Raw genomic sequence first — 11,020 nt, forward strand, 5'->3', positions numbered from 1 at the left:
TTAACTATAAGTTGCTTCTTATTTTAACGTAACAATATTTTTAGAATGAATTATCTGGTTACTTAAAAGAAAAATAAATTTGCTTAAGAACAAAAGGCAATAAGAAAGATATATAATTTGTTTTGGGCTCTTTCTAAATATAAGAAAATGAATCAAAATATTTATGAATGATAATAAAATATTATAGTCTATCTGTGATCGACTGCAATAGATAGTAATAAACTACTGTCTGTGTCCATTATGTGTAAATATTTTTTAACAGTTTTGTCATTTAAAATAATTTTTCATTTATTTTTACAACTTCCAAATAGGGGTGTTCAAATGAGAGACAATTTGAACAACTTGGACTATCCAACAAAAAATATAACGGTTGGGTTGAGATAGTTTTGTTTTTGGGTTGAGCTGAGTTAAATTTTTATATATATAGAGTTTTCTTAATTTTGTGAATTTTTAATATTTTCTTTTAAATTTGTTATGATAGTTCTCTTTGTTTAAAGTTTGTAATAAATATCATAAATATTTGGTATTTAACATTTGAATTGTATGAGATTTTAGTTATTAATCATGTGTTATTGTAGATAAATTTATATATTTTTAATAAAAAAAAGTTATGACTTGACAACCCAACCCAACTTATCCCGAATTTTAAAAGTTAGGTTGGGTTGAATTGAAGATTTTATTTGAATCTTTTGGGTTGCCAAACCAACCAACCCAAATTTTTGGGTTGGTTCAAAACATAACCTCAATCATTGCTCCTCGCTTCAACAATTCCTGTTTTTAAAGTTGTACAGAGGACTCGATTAATTACGAAGAAATGTCTCAAGTAAGTAAAACAATTTGGTATTTGAATAATGATACTTGGATTAACAAAGCTATAGATAGTGTGAGGTTTATCGGAGATGTTGGCGAAATCGATTTATAATTTTTAGAGCATATTTTGCCACATTGCACTATTGACCAATTGATGCACATTGAAAAAAGTAAAAAAAGGAGAGATCTTAGTCCAGTAACGAACAAATTGTGGAAAAGCTTTTATGAAAAGAAGTTTGGTAAAGTTGATATTGATTCTATAATTGAGAGAATGCAACGTAGGAACGAGCCATTTAGATGGATGAATGTATATGTGATGAAGATGGAAGAGTTGGAAAATAAGGAAAGAAAAGGTTCGAAAAAAAAGTCGTCAAAAAATATTTTGTGACGATGAGGACTCTTTGTCGAGGAACAGGAACCAAGACCTGAAAGAAAAACTGAATCTAAATGCAATACTATTAATAGTAAGCTGCAAAAGAAGCATGAGAGTGAATTAAAAATTTGTGAGTGTAACATCCTACACCTTTTTATTTATTTATTAATAATGTAAAACTTTTCCTTTTTTAGTAATTGTCCTTAGTTGAAAGGCATGTTTGAAATTTTGAATTTAAAGTATAAGTGCGAGGATTTAAGTGTTGTCGTGGAAATTATTAAAAAATTATTCAATTTTCAAATTCAATTTGAAAAGTTATGGCTGGAATTAATTATTTTTGGAAAAAGGAAATGAATTAAATAGTATAAAGTGGAATAAGGAAATGATTTAAATATAATTATACTATTTCCTTTTATATTATATTATTATATTATTTTAAAAATAAAAAGGGAACTTGTCTTCTTCCTCACTCACACCGAAACCCTTTCCCCCAAATCTTTCCTACCGTTCACGCGCCCTTCAGCTCGCCGCCTCTAGCCACGAGAGTTTCGTCGCTGCCAGTCCGAGCCGTTGAAGACCGTCGTTCAAACTGCCTCCACCAGCCGTTGAAGGCCGTAGACCGCACGAGCCAAGCCAGTCGCCCGCGCCGCCGCCGTTCCAGCTTTTGACCGTTGTGTGCCGCACCAATCTCGCCTGTTGGAGAAGCCATCTGATTTGCCACCGCCTGCTTCGCCCTCACGCCGCTCGATCCGTCTAGTTTCGCTGCTGACCATTCGCACGCCGCCAGCCCAGCCGCCGATCTCCGTCGGTCACTACCTCCCTTCGCCGCTGTTTATCAAGATTTTGGCTTGTGGTGAAGTTTTGGGTAAGATATGAGTCTTTTAGAATTTTCTTGAAGATTTTGGTTACTCCAGTTGGTTTTGGCTAAAATTGTTAACACCCATTATGTTTGGGCCATAGATTCAAGCATTGAAGGAATTTTAAGGTTGAAGTGTTTGTCAGACATTGCACAGGATTAAGTTGGGTTTCGCAAACGGATTTAAGTTTGAAACTAATTTTGGACCAAGCAACATTTTGGTAAGTATATTAAGCCTTGAAAGGATTGAATTAAAACTGTTGTTGCTGGAATTTGTTTGAGGTTCTAACCATTATTATTGAATTGCTTAAATTAAGACACTTATTTGAGAGACTGAAGATAATTTGGAACAAACTACACTTTTGCTTTAGATTCAAGTTTTGGAGAAGTTTTGAATTTAGACGCGAACGACTTGAGTTTGATTCCAACAAAATTGTGTGTTAGAACTTTGAGGTGATCATGGTCAAACCACTTTTGGGTAAGTTGTGCTGGTAATTTGGAATGATTTAATGTTTAAAAATTGGGCTTAAAGGTTAAGATCGATTTTTGTCCATGTTCTAAGATCTCATTCAAAAGTTGTGGAAAGCTAGAAAGGACTTTGTTTGCTTAACTTAACTTTTGGACTTTATTTGAGATAAGTAATCTTACCACTGGAACTGCCCACGGGCCAGGCTTTAGCTGTATGCTAGCATGGTGAGTGTATGTTATGGTAAATTGTTAGCATGTTGATTGATAGTATGACCTGAATCAAAGTATGTTCTGGCACGAGTTCTGAATTGTTTAAATACACACTTAAGCACTTGATCGTTAGTATGTGATGGTATGTGTTTTCATATGTCGATGTCTGATCTGTTGGTGTTGAGGCATACTTGTATGTTGTAGAATTATGATGTAAGGTTTACATGAATGTTGTATAATATGTTGTTGAGGATTATGTATATGTGATGGAGCCATGGTACCAAGGATTTCATGTATGTTTTAAAATTGTACGGTGTTGATTCTTTGAACGTTGAGACTGTGTGAATATCCTCATGATTAGTTAGATGCTCACCAGTTTTGTGTTTCCTTCGGGATTCACCAGTTTGTGTTTCCTTCGGGATTCACCAGTTTTGTGTTTCCTTCGGGATTCACCAGTTTGTGTTTCCTTCGATCACCAGTTTTGTGTTTCCTTTAGGATTCACCAGTTTTGTGGGCATACTTAACTACAATAGGACAGGACTCAGTCTCTTGTCTGTTTCATGTGTTTATGTGCCATATGCGTGTATCTAGAGGACATAGATACTTAGTCTAACCCTAGTAGTAGGGCTACTTACTTGAGTATTTCATTACTCATTCTTCTTATGTTGATGTTTCAGGAAAAGGTAAAGATGTACCGGCGATGGCATAGTGGAATTCGTGCTCGTGTCACTGGGACTAGACCTTTTCGCTTCCACATCTTGAAATCTGTTATTTGGTTTTATTGTTTAAAATTTATTACTAAGGATTATTTCTTTTATATGCCTTTGATTAGCCTTTAAGAATTTGGGTACCCTATTATCTTGTTTTAACAATTGCATTTAATAAACGTCTTTGAACTTCTCTTATTTAATTAGCATTTATTTTCAAATAAACTGAGCGTCGTTTTTAAATTCTATGAATGCATTTATTTTAGTAACGGCCTTACCTAAGTCCTAGGGGTCGAGTTGTTACAGTTGGTATCAGAGCCCATGTTTTGGGTTCTGTAGACTGACTTACTATGTAAGTCTAGATTGTCCTTGTGGCCCATGAACGGATTCCTCATTATCGCCAGGTATGTCCTATCAATTACAAGTTTTATGATAGTGGTGCATTAAAATATTTGTTTAGCTTAAATGCACCAGTTATGTTCTAATGTTAGGACAGTGACTCGTTAGAAGTTATTATAAGAGGATTATCAGGTACGACACTACAAAAGGAGGAAATAAAATAAAATAAATTATGAGGTCACTTGGCACTAGTTTATCTCATGGGAATTATGTTAGGAACGAACAAATACATATACCTTAGTTCAGAGATCTTAAAGGTTGATGAAACTATGTAGAGTTATGACAGTTTAGAAATAAAGGTATGTATATGTTTAAGTCAGGAATAAAATTGTCTTGACAAGAATTCATTAAGGACTAGTGTTATGTTTTGTTGGTGCAAGTGGAGACAGTATAAAATAAATTCCTTCACATGGCACATTCTTGAAAATAAGGTTAAAATTTTTTTTTTATGGATATGAAGGAAAGGAAGAAGAGACGATGGAATTATTAAAGGATTTAAGATATTAAAAACCCAACATTTTGAGAAGAAATTTAGAAAGGATTCATAAGTCATAATCACTTGGATAATACTACGACTTGATGAAGTAGATAAAGTATATGTGTTGATATGAAGAATTATTTTGGAATATTTAGCTAAGTTGATGTCATTAAAGGAAGCTAAAATAGTTGGACATGACCTTGGACTTAAAGGGATAAAGTAAGGTGTTATTTGTTTAGGTTGAAGGATTTATTCTAGTATACCTAGACAAAAACCATAGCCTTATTGTGATGAGGAGATCCAAGTTAGGCAAATTTGAAGAAACAAAAGTCTTTTGGAGTTTAAAAGTATGCAAATTTGCAAAGAAGAATTCTACAAGATGGAAATTCTTTAGTGAGAGAGATTAAGATTTATGGAGAGTTAAGTAAAATATAATTCAGTAAAGAGATTATGTTCCACATGGAAAGTGGAAAAAAAAAAGGAGAAAAAAAAAAGGTATCTTGAATTTAGTGGTTTTATCAGAGATAATTATGAATGAGAGAAAAGTATCCAAGAAAGTTTACTCTTTTGGAAAGAGAAAGAAATTTAATGTGTTCGAAACTCCTAGTTAAGTATGGTTTGAAGGCTTAAAAGAGAGTTACTAGGTATTTTGTTTTGGTGTAAAAGAAGAATACCCTCATTATCATGTGGGACTTTGGGACAATATGTGTTAGATGGAAAGATAGCTTATGTAGGTGATTGGTATGAGACTTTGTTTTAACACAAGAATCTGTTACCGAAACAGAAGGTTGAGAAGGGGTAAGTTAAAAGGGAGTTACTAGTAACAGTAGATGTTCGAGAAGTATTGATATGGTATGTTGAGACTTCATTAGTTAAGACGTAAAACATTGAACTATGATGCAAATGTTGGGCATTAATAAGATTTAAGGGATTTTGACTTTGTGTGCAAGTGTTGGAAATATGAACTAGCCAGACCATCAATTTGTTTGAGAAAAGAAAATAATCCAACTCGAGGTAGACAATAATGGTATATGCACAAAAGTAAGTAAGTTGGACCTTCCAATGTAACCATTGGTATAAGGGATAGACTTGGCAATAAAGTTGAGTTGATACTAAGAAGTTACTAAAAGTGGGTTTGGAGCATTCCAAGATAGTATGTATTCTCTTGCATGGGCAATGAGTTAACTAGCTTTAGGGAGTATGAGTAATCCAAGCTAGGACTTATGAATCAAGAAGGTTTTATCGTTTTAAAAAAAAAAAGACTTCAAGGATCAATTACGGTTATTACGAGGTTATGGAAATATGTTATCAATTGACTGACGCTTTAGCATCTAAGGACTTTAAAACCTTATTTTCAGAGGGAATTTTAGACTCATCCGCAACAGGGTCTAACTAATGATATGTGATTGTTTTAAGGCTAAAGAATAATATGAGTATTGACTCAAGCAAGTTTTATAGCCCATTACAGCATAGAGCCTCATGATGAGTTTCTCATGAATGTGAGACTTAATTAGACAGAGTTATTCTCAGACATGTAGACCCTAGGAAAAACATCATAGTTGGCGCTTCTAGAGTAGAAGCAGTTTTCAATTGACTAGATTTGTTCTGGTACGTATCTTCAGATGACGCATTATATAGTATGACCAGTTTCTTCACTGCACATATGAAGTTTTCCCTGTGACATGGTAGGCTCAGATATATGTTTTTAGTATATAATACTTTCTTAACTTCATGACCGTTTTCAAAATTCTCAGCTCTGACGTGTAGAAGTGTTGCTGATTTTCAACATCTTAAGTTTCAAAGTTATTTATGGAAGGGGTTGTTATACCTCTTTTGGTACTAGTTTTAGTTATGTCAAACGATGACCCTCGTTTTGCATCTAGTTTTTTTTATGAGTCTCCATTTAGCATTGGGTACTCGATTGGATTTTGGTATAATTTTCACCTATAGACTGATGGTCAAATAGAATGTCTGAACCAGATATTGGAAGATATGTTGTGCGCTTATGCACTAGAGTTTTCAGGAAGTTGGGACTCTCACTTACATTTAATGGAATTCGCATATAATAATAGCTATCAGACTGCCACTGGCACTTTGCCATTTGAGGCCCTATATGGGAAGAGTTGCAGGTCCCCTATGTGTTGGGATGAGGTAGGAGATAGGAAATTGTTAGGACCTGATTTGGTGCAGACCACGAATGAGACAATACAGAAGATTAGGGCTCGTATGCAAACAGCTCAGAGCAGACAAAAGAGCTATGCCGATGTAAGATGTAAGGACCTGAAATTTGAGACTGGTGTGAAAGTGTTCTTAAAAGTGGCACCCATGAAAGGTATTCTGAGGTTTGGCAGGAAGGGGAGGTTGAGTCCGAGATTCATTCGACCTTTCGAGGTCTTGGAGTGAGTTGGCCCGTAGCTTACCATTTGGCATTGCTCCCAGCATTGTCTTCAGTTCATAATGTCTTCCATGTTTCGATGCTAAGGAAGTATGTGACAGACCCATCCCACGTAGTTGACTACAAGCCCTTATGAATTGAATGATAACTTGAGCTACAAGGAGAAGCCCATAGAGATCCTTGCCAGAGAAGTAAAGAAATTGTGCCGTCGGAAAATTGCTTTTGTGAAAGTTCTGTGGCAGAACCACCAGTTCAGAGAAGCAACCTGGGAGCGAGAGGATGAGATGAAGGCCCAGTACCTGGAGCTTTTTCAAGGATGAACTTTCGAGGACGAAAGTTCTTTTGAGGGGGAATTGTAACATCCCACACCTTTTATTTATTTATTAATAATGTAAAACTTTTCATTTTTCAGTAATTATCCTTAGTTGAAAGGCATGTCTGGAATTTTTGAATTTAAAGTATAAGTGCGAGGATTTAAGTGTTGTCGTGGAAATTATTCAAAAACTATTCAGTTTTCAAAATTCAATTTGAAAAGTTATGGTAGGAATTAATTATTTTTGGAAAAAGGAAAGGAATTAAATTGTATAAAGTGGAATAAAGAAATGATTTAAATATAATTATTACTATTTCCTTTTTTAGTGTTATTATTATTATTATTATTTTATAAAATAAAAAGGGAACTTGTTTTCTTCCTCACGCACACCGAAACCCTTTCCCCCAAATCTTTCCATACCGTTCATGTGCCCTTTAGCTCGCCGCCTCTAGCCACGAGAGTTTCGCCGCTGCCAGTCCGAGCCATCGAAGACCGTCGGTTTAAATTGCCTCCACTAGCCATCGAAGGCCATAGACCGCACGAGCCAAGCCAGTCGCCGCCGCTCCAACTTTTGACCGCTGCGTGTCGCACCAATCTCGCCAGCCGGAGGAGCCATCTGAGTCACCACCGCCTGCTTCGCCCTCACGCTGCTCAATCCGTCTAGTTTCGCTGCGGACTGTTCGCACGCCGTCAGCCCAACCGATCTCCGTCGGTCACTGCCTCCCTTTGCCGTCGTTTGTCGGATTTTGGCTTGTGGTGAAGTTTTGGGTAAGATATGAGTCTTTTAAAATTTTCTTGAAGATTTTGGTTACTCAGTTGGTTTTGGCTAAACTTGTTAACACCTATTATGTTTGGGCCATAGATTCAAGCATTGAAAGAATTTTAAGGTCGAAATGTGTTGTCAGACATTGTGCAGGATTAAGTTGGGTTCGCAAACGGATTTGAGTTTGAAACTAATTTTGGACCAAGCAACATTTTGGCAAGTATATTAAGCCTTGGAAGGATTGAATTAAAATGTTGTTGCTGGAATTTGTTTGAGGTTCTAACTATTATTATTGAATTGCTTAGATTAAGACACTTATTTGAGAGACTGAAGACAATTTGGAACAAACTACATTTTGGGCTTTAGATTCAAGTTTTGGAGAAGTTTTGAATTTAGATGTGAACGACTTGAGTTTGATTCCAACAAAATTTTGGTGTTAGAACTTTGAGATGATCTTGGTCAAACCACTTTTGGGTAAGTTGTGCTGGTAATTTGGGAATGATTTAATGTTTAAAAATTGGGCTTAGAGGTTAAGATCGATTTTTGTCCATGTTCTAGGATCTCATTCAAAAGTTTTGGAAAGCTAGAAAGGACTTTGTTCGCTTGACTTACCTTTTGGACTTTATTTGAGATAAGTAATCTTACCACTGGAACTGCTCACGGGCCAGGCTTTAGTTGTTTGCTAGCATGGTGAGTGTATGTTATGGTAAATTGTTAGCATGTTGATTGATAGTATGACCTGAATCAAAGTATGTTCTGGCACGAGTTCTGAATTTTTTAAATACACACCTAAGCACTTGATCGTTAGTATGTGATGGTATGTGTTTTCATATGTCGACGTCTGATCTGCTGGTGTTGAGGCATACTTGTATGTTGTAGAATTATGATGTAAGGTTTACATGAATGTTGTATAATATGTTGTTGAGGATTATGTATATGTGATGGAGCCATGGTACCAAGGATTTTATGTATGTTTTAGAATTGTACGGTGTTGATTCTTTGAACGTTGAGACTGTGTGAATATCCTCATTGATTAGTTAGATGCTCACCAGTTTTGTGTTTTCTTCGAGATTCACCAGTTTGTGTTTCCTTCGTGATCCACCAGTTTGTGTTTCCTTCGGGATTCACCAGTTTTGTGGGCATACTTAACTACAATAGGATAGGACTCAGTCTCTTGTCTGTTTCATGTGTTTATGTACCATATGCGGGTATCTAGAGAACATAGATGCCTAGTCTGACCCCAATGGTGGGGGGCTACTTACTGAGTATTTCATACTCATTCTTTCTTATGTTGATGTTTCAGAAAAAGGTAAAGATGTACCGGCGATGGCGCAGCGGAATTCGTGATCGTGTCACTGGGACTAGACATTTTCACTTCCGCATCTTGAAATCTGTTATTTGGTTTTACTGTTTAAAATTTATTACTAAGGATTATTTCTTTTATATGCCTTTGTTTAGCCTTTAAGAATTTTGGGTACCCTATTAACTGTTTTAACAATTGCATTTAATAAACATCTTTTGAACTTCTCTTATTTAATTAGCATTTATTTCAAATAACTGAGCGTCGTTTTAAATTCTGTGCATGCATTTATTTTAGTAACGACCTTACCTAAGTCGTAGGAGGTCGGGTCGTTACAGTGAGGTTCCCCATTCGAGCAATAAGAAACGTAGTTTTGAAAAAAACAATTGGATTTAAACACAACAGTAAAAAGAGCAAGATACTAATGAAGGCAAAGAGGTAGATACTTCGAAGTATAAAGATGAAGAATCTCATAGCTTTTCGGAGAAATGAGGTGCAGGAATGGTACTTTCACATTGTGTTGCTAGTATGATTTGAAGATAAACAACATTCATTTGCATAGCTTTGGTTAATTGACCTCACACATTATTTTTATGCTCATACCTATAGAATAATACTATAGAAATTTTTATTATGTTTAATTGATTCTATTATAACCTATTTATCTTTGATAAATGTCTATTTCCATCACATCCAATTTAAGAAGAAACAAAAAATAATATTAAAAACAAACCACAAAAAATTGATATGATTGTGAAATAGAACCTAAAAATTTAAGTTGAGTGCATGTATTGAGTTTAGTTTCATTTAACTATTATAGTTTTCAAAATCTATCAAAGTTGTAATGATCTCATTAAATTCTATAAACTGTGTATAAATTGATAAATTGTCTATTGTTAAAAAATAGTCAAATAGAAGATACAAGTTTCTTACCACGTTTTTTACACTAAAATGAGTATACTTCAACTGATATAATATTTGTACTATTAACTTCAAAATCAAAGGTAAAAGATAGAAAAATAACAACTTTGACTAAATTTAAGATTGATTACAAATATATATGGATGGAGCCAAAGTAAGCATAACTGGTGAAGGTTTGTGGTTCGAAACTCCTATCCTAAAAAAGTACATATATTAAAATTGAATTAGTCTTAGGGATTAAAATAATATTTTTAATCTTTCCATTATAATTTAACATAAAATTTAAACTTTATGTCTTTGTTCGTATGAGCAAGTCCACGTCATATCATTATTAGAGTTTCCCATAAACCGGAGAGAAGACTCCATTGCACCCCATGACAACCAGCCACCTCATTCAAACTACACGTGTAATTTTTTTAAGGTACAAGCTTTTAACTACGTTTTTTCAAAGAAAAGATTGAGAGACTGTTTGGGGTGCTGAGTTGAGATAGGATGTCTGGAGTTATATATCTATGGAGTTCATATGTCTATGTTTGGGGTGTAGAGTTGAGTTTATATGTCTGAGTATCTGATGCAGTTTTTTTAACTTTAAATAATATGCTTTTATGATTACTATTTTTTTAAAATTTTTTTTATTCAATAGTTCTACTCATCTTTGTTTGAAATAAAATACAAGTTGCAATTTTTTTTTTTTAATTTTTAAAACTTTTCTTTCTTTCTTTCTTTCTTTCTTTCATTCTTTTTTTTTAGGCAATGAACAACAATTAACTCATTACATTTCTGTTAGAAATATGGTTAAATAAAATGAGAAACTAAAGTGAAATCAAAGCCTTTAACTTTGGCTAATTTTTCTCCATGAATTTTATTATTATCTTCTTCTTTTTCTTCTTATTTCTATTGTTGCTCTATATTTTTACTATGTCATGAATTTTTTTACCAATTAAATCTTCTCCATCATCGTAACAACCAATAGAATGTCACCACATTTCTTCAATAGTTTCACTTACATTTCCTCTAAATTTGGAGG

The 11,020-nt window shown here is 34.4% G+C and overlaps 1 long non-coding RNA gene across 1 annotated transcript; it reads left to right on the top strand.

The window, feature by feature from the left end:
- The first annotated feature begins 1,637 nt into the window (after positions 1-1,637).
- On the top strand, positions 1,638-3,566 carry LOC120086737. The gene is made up of 3 exons (XR_005484303.1): positions 1,638-2,048; positions 2,144-2,260; positions 3,395-3,566. It is a non-coding gene; the product is annotated as an uncharacterized LOC120086737 (long non-coding RNA).
- The last annotated feature ends 7,454 nt before the right edge of the window (positions 3,567-11,020 follow it).

Source organism: Benincasa hispida, chromosome 9 (assembly GCF_009727055.1).
Source record: "Benincasa hispida cultivar B227 chromosome 9, ASM972705v1, whole genome shotgun sequence".
Classification (NCBI taxonomy): domain Eukaryota; kingdom Viridiplantae; phylum Streptophyta; class Magnoliopsida; order Cucurbitales; family Cucurbitaceae; genus Benincasa; species Benincasa hispida.